Raw genomic sequence first — 18,155 nt, forward strand, 5'->3', positions numbered from 1 at the left:
TTCTTCATCTCTTCGTCTTTTCCTTGGAATGGGTTGTTTGCGCGGCATTGTAAGATTGAGAGTTGTTTAAGTTGTTTAGTCTTTGTTTGGTGACGTCTAGTTGGTCCTGTTTTGGTCTGGTTGTCTAGTAGTCTTGTGGTGTAGTGGCAGGTGAGGGGGGTGTCCGCTACTGGTTTGGGCTCTGTCTCTAGGTGGTATTCCTGCTGGAGTTGGCAACTCATTCAGTTGCTGTCCTAGGAGGGTAAGGGGGTTGGTAAATTGGGTGTTATCGGTGGCTCTCTTTACTGTCCGTCTCCCTGAGCGTGGTTCACTGTGGTGAGTCGGCTGTGTGGGTTGGGGAGGGTGGCTTGGACGGGTGCAGCTTGGACTTTCGCCTTGTGATGCGAGAGGCCCTAGTCAGAGTGACCCACCACCGTAATTCACCGTTGGCTTCTGTCTCGCTTGAGAGTTAGTTAAATTTGCGAGTGAGCTAGATTTGAGAGTGAACTAAATTAGAGATACCTGTATAGTGGGAGAGAAGCTTATCAAATTTTGAGACACCAGTACAGTGGGAGAGAGACCTATCAATGCGGTTTGGAGATCACACAATGCATTTTGGGCACAGAGGCCCTGCTAAGTTTGAGACACCTGTATAGTGGGAGAGAGGCCTATCAATACAGTTTGGAGATCACACAATGCAGTTTGGGCACAAAGGCCTTGCTAAGTTTGAGACACCTGTATAGTGGGAGAGAGGCCTATCAATGCAGTTTGGAGATGACACAATGCAGTTGAAATACTTTAATATTTATGTAGATTTCATTTCTAGGATTTCATTTCGTTTGGAGATCACACAATGCAGTTCAAATACTTTAATATTTATGTAGATTTCATTTCTAGGATTTCATTTCTAATGTTGTATATTTGTTGGGTTATTTATGGTCTGTTTGATATATGCCTACAACTATATTGTACTCTATCTTAGATGATTATTAATAAAAAATACCATATGCAAAGTTTAAATCTTCTGTGTACACAAATGTACAATGTATGAAGTTGATTTTTTATGGTATTGTGCACTTAAGCTATACACATCTTGTAATGACAATGTTACAACATGACTTTATATTTTCCAAAGGATTTTTCCCAATATTTAGTTTTGCATTCATATATTTTATTTTAATTATATTTGATTAGATCCAGTGTCAATAGATATGTGCGGGGAGATTGATTTTAAAAACATGTGTGTTGCTATACTTAACTTCTTGTTTTTAAATGTAATTCAACGTTATATACATGATGTGTATGTATGGATATTCAAAATATAAAATGTTGAATAGAAATTTCACTTACATACATATTAAATGCAATGTATTTTAAAAGTGTGTTATTTACATACATGCTGTGCACAGTACATTTGTTATTTATTTGAAAAGTTTTTTGTAAATGTATCATGAACTGTATGGGATGCATGGAATGTATGCTTATCGCTGTGTGTGTTTCATTAAGCCATCACCTACTATATGTGTGTTATTTTGTAAATTTCTATGGAGATGACCCAATGGAACACCAATCCATGTTGAGGTGGCACAGGCTGTGGCTGGGGTGGAGGCAAGAAAGGAAGGCTGGGCAAAAACCAATGCGGATTGCATTGGTGGAAACAGGGAAGGATAAATAAAATAATGTACTGCAGTGAAAACCCCTTATTGCTCCATGCGGGCAGCATAACCAGTCCTGCAAGGTCTATGGAGCTCCAAACAAAGTACTTAGCCTGGCTGGGAGGGTCTGTTTTTTTTCTTGGTAAGGTGGACATTTGCACTTGCTCTCTGCAATGGGACACCCAAGAGCAACTGGGTGTTAAGTGCTGTTGGTTTGGTAACTGGCTATACTTAAAGCTAAGAGGGAGGTCTAAAATGGGGAAACTTATAAACCCAGGAAGCTGTGGGCATTGAACAGGTGTAATACCCCAGATGCATGACTATTTGACATGTATGACCTCTAGCCTTTCTCTCCTTTCAGATCAAATCAAGCGCAAGGGAGGGTTGGTCTTGAAACACAGAAGAAGACAATTCAACAACCAACCCAATTCAACTACTATCGGCTCCTAAGTTATATGTTGGAGACCTAGTTCTCATTAAAAACTGTACTAGAAAGTGGCATGAGCCATGATTCAATGGTGCCTTTTGAATTGAGAATATAACCCCTTCAGCTGTAAAGGTCCAAAGAAGACGAGCTTGGCTTCATTTAGGGGATGTAAAGGCCTATAAAGGTGAGACCCGCCCTCCCACCATTGCTGATCCAGAAGCAAGACAAGAAGAAGAATTTCAGCGTGTGCACACTCGATCGATGATGAAGGAGAAGGATGATAAAGCAACTACCAGTGGATGATAAAGATTTGTGTTGAATATCCTTATGGATATTTTAGCAGTGCAAAGACTTGCCGAGAATTTCAGGAATTTTTTTAAAATTAACTTTTAGAAACACATTCAAGCATCAAAGTTATGCCTAAACGTCCGTTCTTGATCAGAAATTGGAAACAAGATCAGTATCTGGATTCATTTTGTGGTAAATACCTGTTCTAAACAGTTAAACATAGGGTACTTTCTGACAGTGATGCCCATCGGCTTGTGCTTGCTGTTTTTCTGTTTATACTTTAGGCTTATCCTGCTCTTGTCAGAAGAGACGTTGATATTCGCACCTTTTTACAGGATCCTAAAAATGGCCCAGTGATAAGGCTTCTCAACGCAATAATTGAGCAGATTTTACAGTTGGAAGTGTAAAGAAATGTGATGATTATATTAAAGATGACAAATGTAGAAGCCGGCACGGTTCTAGAGAATGAACAAGTGCAACAAGTACCACGATGGCACGAAAAATGGATGCCTATGTTTTTATTCATGATATATGCCTGTATGAGTACTCTCTTTTTCTTTCTGTTCCTCATTTTTCACAGTCTCTATCATGTTAGTACTTCCACTAAGGTAGAGGCCCCTATGGTTCTTCCTACTATGGGAACTCCCTTTGATATACTTCATGAATGGTGTATGGCTTCTAAAAGACACAGGAGAGATGCAGAGGAAAATAATGAGGGGATAAATACCTATCTAGATAATGCAGCACACTTGGGTAATAACATGTGATGCTAGCACATGAGGGAAGTAGGGGAAAAAACATCTAAGGAGAGTTGCTATGTCTGCGCTCTCATCCCCTATGCCATGAATACTGTGCAAACTTTAATCTCCAGAGAAGTCTTTGAGCACGATGCCAAGTGCCTCATTCATCTTGCAGCATGTATGACCAGAAGTCAATTTTAGGGAAGTTGGGCCACTTTACGATGGAGATTGAAATGGTTGTTTCCATTCCAGGATGATTATATCAAGATTACACAGATGGAAAGGGAACCTGGATGGGAGAGCAAGATGCTTGTGTTTCCTGCAGCAGGAGAGAAATAGGTATTCATTGAAGACATGAAGAGAATGTATTGCCCTGATATAACACAAAATAGCTGGATCACCAGGATGTTGGGAACAGACTCAAGTCTTAGTCTATGGACGAATGAAGTCCAAGAAGGGATGGGAAGGAGGACTGATGTCCTGTGCAGCTCATTTACTGAAGCCAGAATATGTACAAGAGGTGCATAGAGTGAACAATGGGTGTTTGAAGTCAAGGGCCAAACATGCCAAACTACTGATATGGGTAGAAGATGAATCAGGTCCAATGGTTGTGATCCCATTGGTGAATGCAACATTGTGCTTCCGAAGACACGGAAAGAAGCATATGGGCGTTAGCAAAGGCTGCAAAACTACAGTTGATGTTTCCAGGATGGGAGAAGGGAAAGCTGTGCTCACGGATCGATATTGGGCTCGTGGGCCTTGGGCCTACATGAAACTGCCTAAGGATTCGGGTGCAACGTGCTCTTTTGTGCTTATCCATGTTCCAGCATTAGTGATTCCTCAGAGTGACCTGAACATTGGAGAATTTCCAAAAGTAGATGCTCATTTGAGAAAAAGAAGATCGCTCTAATTTATCAATTGAACCAGAATAGAGAATTACTTCTCAGCCAAGTCAATAGAAGCAATTTACTCCATTCCTTGTGAACACAGTTTGTTCAGCAAGACTGCTTCAATATTTATGACTGAATTGATGCCTGGGATCCAGACGATGGCCAATGCCAAGTGGTTGCAGATTACGCGGTGGGAGCTTTTGCAGACAATCAACACCACCATAAAGGGATTCAATGCTATCAAGTAAGAGCTGAGGGCCATGCGACTAATGACCCTGCAGAACAGATAATCCTTGATATGATCACAGCGATGGAAAGAGGAGTTTGCGGCAAAATCGGGCCATTATGTTGCACATTCATACTTTCTCACGATGACGAGAATGGGACCATGACAGAGGCCATAACGTTGCTAATGAACCTGCATAACAAATGGAAGACGAGACAGAGGACATTATGGATGACACATGGTTTGCTTCCATATTCTCACAGATTCCGCAGTGGGTGACAAACATCTTCAGGTTTCTTGGAGCAACATTGGTGATGGTGATGTTTGGATTCTGTGTAATCAGGATAGTGATCGCCGAATGCAAGAAGACAGAAAAGAAAGCAGTAGAAATGAAGATCATGATCAATGTTGAATCTGGGTTTGGACCCAAGGAATTGACAGATGAAGATGTCCGAAAATACATAGAGGCCAGCATCGTAGAACCTGAAGGAACGGAGTTCCTGTATCCAAAGAATCATAAGAAGTACTTGGGACAAGGGATCTATTGTAATCCAAATGGACAGTGCAACTACATGACCTGCAGTGTAGATGAACATGTCAAATAAGCCTGCATCCTGAGGCGGTGATGAAGATCTGGTGATGGATCCTACAGAAACTGATGACAAAGTTAAGAATTGAGTACACTTTCCTATTGCATGTGTATTCGAAGCACTGCAGAAAATACAAGCTGTTCAATAACTGTACAGATGATGTAACGCAAGTAGATTAAGTAATCTTAGAAGCAGGCTATATGTAGTGAATAGACTGCAGGCGAAGCCGCCATTGTATAGAAACTGGACATCAGTGTCATGAATTTAGTAAGCCAGGACCCACGGAGAGAAAAGGTGAGAACTGTATTGCAGCAAGAATAAGCTGAGATGGCGAGGCTGTTTGGCCTGGTAACAAAGTTGAAGCAGCAAAGGTCAATTATCTATTCTCAATGGCAGTGAACATGAGAAGCTGAATCATCCCCTGTTAAGGTGCAAAGAATGTGCACCAAGCGTGCCAAGTTGTATTCATTTAAGACACGTCACGTGAGCCAAGAATGGAAATAGAGTTGAGCGTGGAGTCCTAGAACAACGATAGTGAAAGCATGTACTCCCATATATTCCCACAGACAAGGATACTTTGTGAGGCCAAGTTCAAAGACAATCTTCATGGCAGAAGGCATGGGTGATGAGGGATGATGGGCTAATTGGGTGGGGAGGTAAAGTCAAGTCCACCTCCTGGCACCTGGGTCAGAGCTTACGTGCTGCTAAGTGAACCGAATGTTCCAGACATGGCACGAGCGTGCCAACCAATTATAGAGGGCCGTATAATGAAGGGTTTTATAGTTTGAAGACCCATGATGAACTATGTGCTTAATAGTGTTGAAGATGACATGGTTTAGAGGTAGGCATAAGTTGTCCATCTGACAGTAGATAGCCAATCACAATCCCACCCCTTATAGAAAGTACACTTAGATGTTCCCCTTGAATGTATCATGAACGTATCACAATCCCTTGTAGGTTTTTCTTATTTGCGACGTAGTATGACGTTACGTCTGATGTATTTTTTATATAAAAGGATGTTTTTATGAGAGAGCTCGAGCGAACGTCCGTTGATGTCCGTTGTAACTCCCTGTTTTAGATAATTGCTGATAAAACAGCACATTTGCCATCTTCCTGAGTTGGTTTGATTATTTGTTGTCAGAGTTATTCTGCATCCCCATCAATTCCATGCCCAATACCCAAAGAGCCATATGATCAATGTGACTAGACTGGACTACATTGGTACAGTCAGTCTGGATATGCTTTCTTTCGGTGTCATGTCATTCTTTACTGCCTTGAAGTTCTTATATGGTAATACTGGTATATATTAGTGGAGCATGCATGGGCATGTATGGGTACTGCCAGCAGGAAAATGTTTTTGATACTGGCATATGTTGTTGGCAAAGGCATCATGAAAATGACAGCCTCCCACCCCCAAAGCCCTTGTTTGCTTTGGGCTCCCTTGCCTGATTGCTCCCATATCTGAGGCAAACATTTACACCCCTCCAATTTAAAATACACCAGCTGACAATACTCATTGCAGTGCATCTGATACTTTGTCCATCTGGCATTTGGATAATGTTCAAGTAAGCAAGATGCTTACAAAATTGAATATGCAAATGAACTTCTTGTTAATAATCTCTAATTAAAATGCCAATACATTTCTCCAAATATCAAAGGTAGACCAACTAAGCTGCTCTGTACAGTGGCCTTTGAATGCTCCACTATATGACCAATCTAACTGGCCCAACGTGCTTACAAATGCATTATCTGGGACTGTTCCCTAAACATTCCTTGGACAGTGAAGCCCCACTAAAGGGCACTTATTTACAAAAGTGTTTGACAATGGTACTATCCCATTGGAAAACACACTGTAAATCAGGCCCTATATGTTTTGATGGGTGTTAATGGACTTGCGTGATTACAAATGCCCCATTTACAGCTTACATTTCTTGTTAACACCAACTTAATCTCAAGTTCAGTTCAAAACTATTGCAAATTCACTTTGCCTAGATTTTCACCTTGACTATGTTCCGTTCAGCTGTTGCTCGCGATTTCATTTGTTAAGCAAATGTTGCTCGTTGCCCACTAAAGTTTGGGGATCCTTGTTGTGAGTCATTTCTGATCAAAATTGACATCCCTATTCTTCAAATAAATACAAATACTCAGTCCTTGCTCGCAGGTTTCTCACTAAAAACAATATGACAGAGTTAACGTTAAATGTATATTTCAAATCTTTGTGACACGGGCCGTAGCCTGGATGTTCCAAGACAAGGCAAGACCCCCTCTTTACAGCAAGCTAGAGGAGAAGGGAGGGTTCCGGAGGCCATCTTTGCTTTAAAGTGTGTAGAGGCAGCAAAGAGGGCCCACATTCCTACCCCTTTCTCTTGTGCCTGCACGTTTTACAGAAGTTCACCTCTGTCACACACCATACCTCGCCAATCAGATAGTTGGCAGTCTCTATATTTTGTAGAGTTAATGAACCAGACAAGCCACAGAGGGCCAAACACCAACAAGTTATCCATGTCTATGCCAAAGCAACAGAGACAGAGATACCCATGAATGAAAGCAACCCTCTGGGATGTCGTAAACCCAGTGTCCTGTGGCAGCTTCAATGTGAACGGGATAGAGGGTGCCCCAGGACCGACACAACTGCACACAAAACAGCAGTTGCATCTGCACCTAGTTGGATGCTCCTTCAGACACTTATGTTTAGCCTTAGACCACTAGGGACATTAGAGAGGGGGCGTCCCCCTTCCAGCACATTCCCTTACTGGGGAGAACTACCTCCAAGGAAACCCTGACACAGACTTAGACATTGAATTGGTGGACCTGCCCTTGTCGACCCATTGCGGCTCCTCAGGAGAAAAGGGTGCATGGATTAAACCACTGTATATGTTTTCTATATGTTGTACCACTTACCTGGAGGGAAAGATAGAATGGGATAGGTTAGGGAAAGCTGACAAATCAGGGCAGAGGGAGATTTAAGTAGGGGACAGGAAACAGGAAGTGTGGGTTGTTTGGGTGAGGTCAGAAGAGGTCAGAGGAGGAAAAGGACCAAGAGAACAGCAGTTGGTGCGAGGAAGCTGACAGGAGTGTGTAGGCTATTATTGAGAAGATGAGGTTTTGGCTAGAGAGTGCAAGGGTACTGGGGCTTATTTTTGAGTGCATGTGTGAAATGAAAGAAGATAGCTTGTGCATGGCACGGGGTGTTCGTGAAGCAGGTGTGTAAGTGAAAGAAGGGTGTGTTGCAGAAAGTGGGTGGAGTGGTAGGTGTAGTGGAGTGGGACTAGGATGAGTAGTAGCTTGGGAGGAGTAGTAGTAGTTTGAGAGGGAAAGTAGTAATAGTGGGGAGGAGCAGTAGTGGCATGGAGGAAGAGTAGTAGTAGTAGTAGTAGTAGGAGTGTGTTAGGAGTAATCATAATCAAGTGGGAGGAATAGTAGTAGTGGAGTGGGAGGAGCAGTACTAGTGGAATCAGAGGAGTAGTCGTAGTGGAGTGGGAGGAGTAATAGGAGTAATTTAGGAGGAAGACTGGGTACATCAAAGGGTGGAGGCAGGAGAGAGTAGGAGTGGAACATTGGAGGGACAGAAGGTTGATGGGGAGGAGTCAGGAAAAAGAAAATACATAGAGTAGAAGGGTAAGATACGCTGGCCGTGAGTGCAACCAGGTAAATTGCACAGAGCAATTGCAAGGCACAATCCCATTCCCGACTAGAACACTATCCTGTGGTGATATTAGGGGAAAGTTAGGAAGTCCCTAAGGGAGGCAGTGAGCCTGCATTTAGGGAATCACAGCTAGTCTCAGTGGGGTTACCTGTCATTAGCATCAACCTGGGGTTACAGATGCCTGCGATTGGGAGGATTTCCCAAGGAAGACGAGAGATAGGGATAGTCCTAGAACCCCAATCCAGTAATGGCTTTTGATATACAATAAAGTGGGTATGATGATAGGAGAAACACATAGCGGAGAAAGTGAAACAGAGATAGACAATGAGGGACATATGGAGAGGGACAGAATAAGAGACAGATGGAGCAATACAATAGGGGGCAGAGAGATGGAGGCTGTTACTGTAACTGCACTGACTGAGGGACTGGGCCTGCGGCAGACATACAAGGACAAAGGAGAAGGAATGTGACAAAAGAGAAGGACTATTGCGAAGGAGAAGGAATATGATCAAGGACTGTGATAAAGGAGAAGGACTGTAATGAAGGACTGTAACAAAGGAGAAGGACTATGATGGAAAATGACTGTGATGAAGGCAAAGGACACTAGTAAAGTACAGTGACAATGAAAAAAGACTTTGATGAAGGAATGATGAAGGAGAAGGTCTGTGGTAAAAGACTGTGATGAAGGAGAATGGTGGATTATGAAGGAGGAGCACCATAACGAAGGAGGTCTGTGAAGAAAAAAGGGAAGGACTGAGTCGAAGGACTATGACGAAGAAAAAAGACTGTGACAAAGAACTGATGAAGTGAACGCTCTGCTTCTCAGCACCCTTTATTTTCTGTCTCTTCTCTGTATGTGATGAATCCTGCAGAGTCATCATGGACCCCCAGCCTGAAGTCTCCTTCCATGTTGCCAGGGGAAGGCAGCCTCTACCTGATCCCAACCCGGACAGTGGTACCAGGAGGGAGGATCAAGTGGGGGAAGATGGCTGTGAGGGGGAAGTGATGACTCCCTTGGGAGGAACACAGTATTCGACCTCTTATGAGGATGAACACCCTATAATTCCCAAATACCTAAAGGGTGTGCTGTCATTGTACAAAGCCCTCCCATGAAACTGCCCATTGAACCTGCTATGAAAAGTCATCTAACCAGAGTAAAATGCATACCTTGGGAGTTCAGGAATTACATCTGACATCCCCGAATTGTCATGATTCTGTTTTGGGTAAAGGGCCTCACATCAATGTTAAATAACAAACTTTTTCTATAACATTTCCTGACTCTGAGACCTCTCAACTCACTGAATACTCACAACTAACTAAATATCAAAGGATTAATGCCACTATGAACCTCAAGCCCCATAATACATGTGGTACTGGGTCAAGGAAGAGGGATTCAGAGTTAATGAGGATTAGAAGTGTCATTGAACCAAATGTGCGGTCTGGTCATTATCAAGCAAGGCATTTGAGCGGAAGATTTAAATCACACAATGAGTTGCACCTGAAGGAAGACGTGGAAGTAGTAGCAGAGGCAGAAGCAGTCCAAACTCCTGAGATTGCCAGAGAAGCAGAACGAAGAACGTCAGCTGAAGCTGACGCAGACAGAAGAGGTAGAAGGCATTGCAGAGTGCGCGCAGCAGGAAGCAGCATTGAGGACGGTGGTGGAAGAAGACGCCCAGCCGGTTAGGAGACGTGCTCCCAACCTGAGGTGAGCTGCTTCAGAGTGTGGGAAGACACAGAGGCCCTGCAGAGCTGGCGGAGCAGAACTGAAGTGCAGTCTGCTGACATTGTATGGGAGCTGTCACTGAAGGAGACAGAAGGCCCACCAAAGCGAAGAAAGGGAATCAGAGACACCAGAGAAGACCAGTGTGTTGGCCTGCATTCAGAGGTGACCCTGTGGTGCTCCGAGCAGGATATTTAACAATTGATAACAATTTTGAATACTGAACAATTAAAACAAAGGGTCAAACAGACGCAATTCCCCTTCTAGGGAGATATGTCATCTGCATTACCAACAGCCAAGGGGCTATCAAAAAGCTTAGAAGAGGCAACCTGGGCACCATCCTCCTTTTATTTGGGACACCAGCTTAGGGGAACCTGTAACCCATTTTGCCACGGACCAAGAGACTATAAAGAAAGCACACATTGTTCAGCCCTTTGCAAAAGGGATACTGGTGGGGAGAACTCTGGAACAAATATTGCCACTGAAATTACTTGTCGTTATAGGTGATTTTCTTCCTGGCAGGAGAGGGAACCTGGAAAGGGACCATTTTTTATTTTTTTATTTTTTTTGAAACCTCAGCCTGATGAGACCCAATTTAACACTGGGACTTCAAGCTTTTGTTACAACTTACAACTCCGTTAATTCGTTAATCACAAGAGTTCTGTATACAGTTGGTTATTTAAAAGGGGCTACAAGGCCACGTGGGCACAGGTCATTAGATAGTCAACATATTTTCGTCAAGCCTTAATGAGTCTATGAAGTCTACTACAGCACAGCTCAATTTGATACAGTGCCCGGAACTAGCATAGGACCACCAATCTCGATTGGTGGCAACCGCGGGAATACATTTGCCCAGTTGCTGCATCCGTTTTGATACGATCTGCTTGCACTTGGTGAGGAGATGTTCAGATGTTTCAATTTCGCTATTACAGAAGCAACACAGTTTATCGTTTCCTTCGCTTATGTGTCGGCGCCAAAACATCTCTTTTGTTTTTAAGGCATTTAGGCGAAGTCTCAAAAATTGATCAAGATGGTGACGGGAAGGGCAGTTTGTTAGATACAAACTTGGCACGTTTAACTTATGAGCTTCAATTCCTGAGTCTAGAGTGGTCGACAATCGTTGTCGATGGTCGTTGTTCTGGATCCAGCACCAAAGTCCAAACTTCTTTTTTTTTTTTTTGTTTAAATATTTTTATTGATTTTTAGCATGAAAGGTATAACAAACAATTAAACCAAAAATTAATTTCCTTTCAATTGAGAAAAAAAAAGCTTTACATTCCCAACAATTCCACAATGTCTCGCATATTTGGCATTAAATAACAGTGTTAGATACAAAGTCTATAGTGCAATATGTCTTCGGTAAATTAATCGGGGGTACTAAAAGAAGGGGCGAGGGAAGGGGGAGGGGAAGAAGAAAGGAAAAAAAAAGGGTCATTGGGTCAGTTATCTTTCCTTTAGTTGATCAAAGACATGAATTCATCAAGCAATATCAAGTACCAAAAGTTCATAAACTTGGCTAATATTGATGCATATTCTCTATCAAAAAGTGCATAAGTTTAGGGCTAACAATCTGGAGTTGGCTCAGGAATTCATGAAGTGCTTCAGGAGTTGTGGCTGGAAGAACATGTGTTCCTTATCAGAAACAAAGTCTATGAAAGGGCGCCAGGTCTTCTGGAACCTCGAGAGTTTACCTTCTATCATTGCCGTAAGCTGTTCTAAACCCAACAATTCCCATATTTTCATCCACCAGTAGGCTATCTGCGGGCCCTCTATTGTTTTCCAGAATCGGGTCCTGGTGATGCGAGCAGCCACTAGTAAATGTGAAATCAGACCTGCTGTCTTTCCGGACATAGGGAAGGACCCATCTTCTGGGGCATCCCCTAGCAGGAATATCCTAGGGTCCATGGGGAGCAAGGAACCTGTGATTTCTTTGATTTTAGACCTCACCTCCAGCCAATATGACTGGATGATCTGACAATGCCACCACATATGAGCCATATCCCCTTGTTCACCGCATCCATGCCAGCATGTATCCGGATATTCCGGGTTGATGGAGTGGAGTCTGCTGGGGGGGAAGTACCACCTGAAACAAATTTTTACGGCATTTTCTTTCACTAGAGTACAGCGAGAACTAGTGTGAGTTCGGTGCCAGATCTTCCACCAAGAGTCCTCTGGAATCTCCAGGCCCAGCTCCCTCTTCCAGGCTTTCATGTATGGGAGCTTCTCATCTATTGAGGCTTTTTCTAATAATTTATAACACTGTGAGATCCTGTGGGATTGTTGGCATTCAAGAATTCTAAGTTCAATTCCCAGAGGGGCCCTTCCAGCTGCTCTGCGAATATCTCTGTTAGTAATCCAGTGGCGCAATTGTATGCTTCGAAAGCGTTCTGTCACTGGGAGACCAAACCTTTCCTTGCATTCCTGAAAAGTTAGGGGTTCTTGATCACCGTACAAGTCTCCCAGGCGCAGGGGTCTGTCCCGGCACCAGATCTGGAACGCTGAAGGTACAAGGCCCAGAGTGAAAGCTGGGTTGTGAGTGATAGGGGATAGTGGCCCCAGACCCGATGGGATGCCCCTCTGAGAACGCGCATTATCCCAGCTCTGGAGAGTGGATAAGGTGGTTGGGAGTATCCCGCCCTTATAATTACTTGCCTCCTTTAAGAGGAAAGGAAAGTGAGCCAAAGGAAGTGGAGCATTTGCCTGCTCGACCTCTAACCATTTGGGGGGGTCTGGCGAGTTACCCCAAGCAAGCATCATCGCCACCTGTGCAGCTCTATAATAACGCGGTATCGAGGGAAAGCCCAACCCTCCCATCGCCCTCCCTCTTGTCAGGAGTTTACTAGCAATGCGGGGCTTCTTCTTCTTCCAAATAAACCGATATATCTGTTTTTGGAGGTTTATAAGTTCAAATTCAGGGATGGCAATTGGTAATGAGTGGAATACATATAATAACTTCGGGAGAAGTGTCTCAAACTTCTTTTTTACGACTTGTGTGCGCATAATCAGGTCGTTCAAATTTAGTTCAGCGGTGGCAAGAGTTAAAATCATGCTCTGCTTCCACTCTTCTAAGAGCTTCGATGTTCCTGGTCCTGAACTCGAACGAAAGATTTGGTATGCTGGAGCCGCAGGGATCAAACTCATCTTGCGCAGTGCCATTAACGATTTCCAAATTACACAAGTGTGTGCTGAATTCAATGACAATTCATATCTTATCTGGGTCATCGATATGTATGAGGGCAACCTCAGGACACGCCGCCAAAAAATTCCTTCCAGCTTCTGCCAGAACAAGATGTCAATATTCCACCCAGATTCTGATCCAAAGGTGATTGCTGGAACAACCTTTAGAGCATAGAAGGTTAAAACAGATGCAAGAGTAAATTTGCTGTAGTTTTTATGCAACAGTTGTGCTTGGATGGTAAATTGAATCATTTGGTTTTCCATTTCGGGTTTCCAATGGTGTTCATGTAGAGACTTATTAAACGTTATCCCCAGGTATCCGATTGAGTTGCCTACTCCTAGATGTTTCCCGTCAACTCTCCACGTGAAAGCTTTCCGTGTTCTGGATTCTCGTTGGCCAATGATGACAATCTTTATTTTTTCGACGTAGATCAATGAAAGCTAGGTAAAGATGCGTCTTTGCTTTAAGAGTTTCAAGTTTTAGTATGTTTAGTAGTAATAAATTGACTTCCACGCCAACACCTCTGGTAAATCCAGTTTGTCTAACTTTTGGTGCAAGAAAGAGGCAAACATTTTCCCTATGGTGTCCAACAGGGCAATCGGGCGATAGTTGGTTGGATCAGCCCAATTGCTCTTTTTATATATTGGCACAATGATTGCTTCTCGCCAGGAGTCTGGGATCGACATTTTGGCAGACAGTTGCAAAAACAATGATTCTATAAAGGTTGCCCATTGTGCCGCGTTTTCCTTTAGCATCATGTTTTTTAGTAAATCTGGGCCGGCGGCATGTGATCTTTTTAGAACCCGGATTGCTACCTCAATGTGTTTGTTTATGTGTAGATTCCATGAAGACAGCTTGGATTTCAGAACTATTGATGAATCCGAGAATGGATTACTAAAGATGTTTGCAAAATGCTGTTTCCATTTTCGAGCATTGATTACATTTAACAGCGTGGAAGAATGACGCACGTTTCCTGTATTCAAGATTGCCCATATTTCGCGGGAGTTCTTTGTTACCAGTTCCTTCATCAAGATCTCTGCTTTGTCTTGCTCGATTATTGATTTTTGAGATTTTAACCAGTTTCGATATACTTGACGACGCAAGCGGATTTTGTTTTGGACTATCGGGTTGCTGCTAGCCGCTTGTCCTGATTTTTTCAAGGCACGAATGTAACGTCTCATGACCTGTTTTGCTTGCAACAATGTCATAGATGATAGATGTTTGTGCTTTGTGCCCATTTTGCGGTCTAAGGTTTTTACTGTTACGAAGTCATATAATAAAGGAGCATAGTTCACGGACAACACTCTGTCATGAAGGAATTTTTGACTTATTTTCTCGATCTCTGGGCCATCGATCCGGAGACGGTTTCCACCTGTGTTGACAGAAATAGGAGTGTTGTATAACTTGCATTCATTGGGCCATTCCACTATGCAAGTTAGACAAAGGAGGTTATGATCGCTGGAAGGCATGTCAGTTGTTACCAAGGTCATCTCGCCTTCGAATAGATTATGAGAGACCCAAAAATAGTAAATTATTGAATGAGCTTCATGGTTTGACCAGGTTGAATGAGGTGGTTGGTCACCTGGTACTTTTCCATTCACCATATTGCAATTGCGATTACCAAGAGCGAGACTCCACTGATGTCCCCGTGTAGATAACTCATCGTCTGGTAGCAATTTGTAATTTTCAGAAACAGAGTCATATTTGAACCATGTACAGTTTAGGTCTACGGCACATATGATTGATAGGTTCTTATAATTCAAGAGGGCCTTGTCAATAAGTAATGTGATCATATTTATGAATTATCTTGTACTTATTTTTTTTGGATTCCAGTATCCATTTAAAATAAGCAAATGTTTCCTTGCGGAGCAACTTCCATCAGCAGTTTGTAGCAGAGCTCCTTGAACAAATGGGTTCGGGTTAAATGAGTCCACGAGGCTCCACCACGGATTTATTTGAATCAACATCAATAGACCAGAGGACGGACTCCCCATCACACTTTTAATGGCTGGATTTAATAAAGTTACGTAGCCATCTCTGATTGGGGGTTCACTTAACCATGTCTCTTGGAGACAGATGATGAATACTTTTTCCAGTTGGAGGACACAGTTGTTGAATAGATGGGTGAATCCCCTGGTATTCCAAGACATAAATTCACGTTTGCATTCAGATACAGTCACTGATGGCTAACGCCGATTTGCTGTAACTTGGTAGTTGGCACTTTTTGACGCATGAGTAGAATTTTTTCTCGTATTGTTCGGGATCGATAGTGCTTTACGTAGGTCAGCACATCTTTGTTCTTCACTTCCTTGAAAACTGCTCCTTGGGCTTGTTATTGGGGTGTTAGACCCAGAACACAATGGTTCAACAGATATGTCAAACCCGAAGACTAACAAGTCTTCTGCGGCATTCAAAATGGTGTTCCTGCCTGATGCTGAAGTTATATGTAATAGAACTTGATCACAGCATTCCTCAGTAGCGTACTCCACAATTCGAATATCTTCGGACCTGATTGTACAGAGCGAAGGAATGCAAGTGAAGAGTTTCATCACGTTGTTGCGATTCAAATTTAGGTCGCAATCTTCGTGATGAAAGGGACCATTAGTAGTTAGTCCTGGCAGGCGAATATACCAGAAAAGAAGATATTTTTGAAGAAGTATTGTTGTGACAAAAAGTTGTGGTGTAAAGAAGTTATTAACTTTGTTATCATTTTGACAAACTGTTATATATACAAAGGTAGTTGCTGTGCTATCCTGACCAATGTATTCCATTGGAAGAATAAGTGTGATGTGCTAAGAATTGCCTTGAACCTTAGAGAAAATATTATTTTATGTATTTATTAATTAATTTATTTATTTATATAGCGCTCCTAACCCAAAGGTATCAGGGTGCACGTTTACAGGTTAAAATTGACACACAAGTGGTTTCATTTTAGATTTAAAAGGTGCATACAGTGATAATATTTACAAGTTACCAGTGATGTACATGTAGTTACATTTTCAATTGACATTTTAGATTAAAAAGGTGCATACAGTGATAATATTTACAAGTTACAAGTGATGTGCTTTTAGTTACATTTTCCGTTGACACAGTCAATACAGTAATTAAAAGAGGCAGATTAAAGTACAACGCAGAAGGGTAAGCTATAGTGGGGAGATACAGTTGTGGTGCCGGACATGGCATTTTTGCAGGTCAGTAGTCTGGTGCTTGGATCATTATTATTCCTGTGAGGATAGCCAAGATTTTAGTTTATTTCGGAAGGCCCAGTAAGCGGTCTCATTTCTGAGGTCGGGTGGCAGAGAGTTCCAGAATTTGGATGCTAGGTCTAGGAAACTCTTACCCCCTGTTTTTTCTAATTTGTATCTTAGTACCATTATTTGGTTGATCTGGGAGTCTCTGGTAGGTCTATTAGATTGGATCATGGTGAACTCACAATTTAAGTATTTAGGGGTTTTGTTTGCCAGACACTTGTGGGTTAATGATAGTGTTTTGAAGGTGATTCTGTTCTTGACTGAAAGCCAATGGACCATTTGTCTAGTGGTAGTAATATTTAGGGGTGTTGAGCGCTGCACTTTATACGTTATTCTGTAATACTTGTAATTTGTTAAAGTTAAAGCAGCTTGTGCTGATGTATAAGGCATTGCAGTAATCCAGTCTTGACAATATCAAGGCACTAGCCAAGGTGATAAAACTTTCCAGGGAGAGGAATGGCCTGCAAGCGGTAATGAGTTTAGCTGTATACGCCACTGAGGAACCAGTAGCATTGATTTGTTTGGTTCAGTCCAGGTAAATACCGAGAGTTTTTACTTCTTTTGCAACTTTGATAGTAATGTTATCAATACCAAACGATTGGAACTGTTCTGCCAATTTGTTTAGGCGGTTTTGGGATCCAATCAATAGTATCTCAGTTTTGTTGTCATTAAGACAAAGGCGATGTATGGCCATCCAAGCCTGAATAACTTGGTATATTTTGCTTAAGAGCTTAGAGTCAATGTCATAACAACCTGAGAGGGGTATGAGTATTTGGGTGTCATATGCATAGTTAGTGTAGGTGACACCCAAACTGTCAAGGTAGTCAAATAATGGATTTGTAAAAATATTATAGAAAGTAGGTGAAACGCAGGATCCTTGAGGAACTCTACATAGAACAGGCGCCGGGTCAGCCATAGCCATTGGGGCGAATACTCGCATTGTTCTATCAGAGAGGAAGGATTTGATCCAAGATGTGGCTTGGTTTATGAACTTGTGTTTTGTAAGAGAGACATTTTGCCTTATCAAGACGAATACTGTGAAGGATAACAAGTGTTTGATTTTTTAACAAGAGTTTGTGAAAGAGACATTTACCTCATTAAGTTTCCTATCATTTACCTTCTTCCCAGGCCAATCACATAGCCGGCAGGCTAAGCCGGCCCACAACCCAAGGCCCCACTCCTAAGGCTCCTGTATGAGCCTGTCCGAGCGTAGATGAGCCCCAAGCAGAAGTGCGGCTAGATCATTACCATTTTGCAACGAAAGCCGAGGCTAACTCCTCCTGCACTGGTAAGCCTTTGTCAAGGAGTTCCCCCTTCTCACCTGGGTCCGGTGTTTGCCGGTGTCTTCGATCGCTGCCTTCTTGCGAACGCTCCTGGTCTTGAACAGCGCTGCTCGAGTCTTGTCTGGTTCCAGGTTGCGTTTAGTTCCGGGATTGCGGAGTCCAGGAATCCGGGAGACTGAAAAGGCTAGAAATGCCGGGACCAGGAAGGGGGGAAAGGGACAGGAGTGGGTAATAGCACTGGGATAAAGGAAACAATACCGCGAGCTATGAACACACGTCTGG

The sequence above is a fragment of the Ambystoma mexicanum genome, chromosome 3p, assembly GCF_040938575.1.
Source record: "Ambystoma mexicanum isolate Mex_15411 chromosome 3p, UKY_AmexF1_1, whole genome shotgun sequence".
NCBI lineage: Eukaryota > Metazoa > Chordata > Amphibia > Caudata > Ambystomatidae > Ambystoma > Ambystoma mexicanum.